Source organism: Macrobrachium rosenbergii, chromosome 23, assembly GCF_040412425.1.
Source record: "Macrobrachium rosenbergii isolate ZJJX-2024 chromosome 23, ASM4041242v1, whole genome shotgun sequence".
Taxonomy (NCBI): domain Eukaryota; kingdom Metazoa; phylum Arthropoda; class Malacostraca; order Decapoda; family Palaemonidae; genus Macrobrachium; species Macrobrachium rosenbergii.
Genome location: NC_089763.1, coordinates 9958740 through 9959839, shown reverse-complemented (window position 1 = coordinate 9959839; position 1100 = coordinate 9958740).

Below are 1100 nucleotides of genomic sequence, written 5' to 3'. Positions count from 1 at the left end.
ATATATCTGTCGATCTCGGCATTCCCAATTCTAGTTAGTCCACTGGGAATGGGCATTTCAGACAACAAAGAAATCGCATCAAAATCAAACTTTTAATACCTTTGTCGTATTTCAAATGGTTAAGAGTACTGTTGACAATAGATTTTACTTATAAACTGTAGGGCGTTGTTGATCATAAGAAAAATACACCTTTCGTGTTCAACTTTATGGAATCAATACGTGTCCTTCAGGGATTCACGAGTCCTGACCAGGTCATAGCAGGTCATTCACCAGGTCGCTTTAATGAAAGAGCGAACGATATAGCGTTTTAGATCAAAGTTCTATATGAGTATGTATGTATATATATATATATATATATATATATATATATATATATATATATATATATATATATATATATATATATATATATAAACACACAGAGAGAGAGAGAGAGAGAGAGAGAGAGAGAGAGAGAGAGAGAGAGAGAGAAGCAAGAACAACACGAAAGTCAATTGCCACTTTAAGATAATATACACCTACTTTTGACAAGACCACTAAAACAAAATTTTTAACGGTAATCTAAATATCCACTTCGCGCACACAAGCAAGACGCATTATTGTTTTTCGGGCATTGTGGTCGTGGTGACATGGCAAAATTAGACGGAAAAAATGAGCTCACGTTTTGTTATAGTCTCTTTCATTTAAAGCCTGCGTTGCGAAAGAAAAAAGTGAATGGAAGTGACACCAAATACGACATAAAACAACTCGGAGTTCATGTTTGAGTGTCAAAAACAAAACTGACATCACAGTCTTTACATTCGAAGGAGGATATTTACCGAAGTATTATGTAGATGAGATAGAAATGACGGTGAGATGGAGATAGCTTGGACGTTAGTTCAGCAGCCGGGAGCCCAATCCACAACCCCACCCCTGCCTTAGCTAAGCGAGAACATTATTCGATCATGTCAGCCGAGCTCCTGTGAGCAACAGAAGGAGACCGGGAGCCCTGGTGATGAGTGGAGATTTGTGGAGGTGAAAGCACAGGAAACAGAAACAACTCTCACTCTTCGGAAATGGACAAAACTGTTGTGATTCTGAGAACGTGAGAAAAATTGCAG